Raw genomic sequence first — 200 nt, 5'->3', positions numbered from 1 at the left:
TTGTAAAATAATTGTAGGACAAGTATCATTTGCTAATTACGAAAATAATACATATAACTATATCAAATATGAATTATAAAAATTTTTTACATATGGTATATCCATATGTAATCCTTACATCAATATTAATAAAAGGAACGATAAGTCAGCTTTTGTTTTTAGGAGTTTGCGTTGTGCCGTACCTGAGCGCGTCAACTTTA

The sequence above is a fragment of the Wasmannia auropunctata genome, unplaced genomic scaffold, assembly GCF_000956235.1.
Source record: "Wasmannia auropunctata unplaced genomic scaffold, wasmannia.A_1.0 LD336085.1, whole genome shotgun sequence".
Classification (NCBI taxonomy): domain Eukaryota; kingdom Metazoa; phylum Arthropoda; class Insecta; order Hymenoptera; family Formicidae; genus Wasmannia; species Wasmannia auropunctata.
This window is presented reverse-complemented; position numbering follows the sequence as displayed.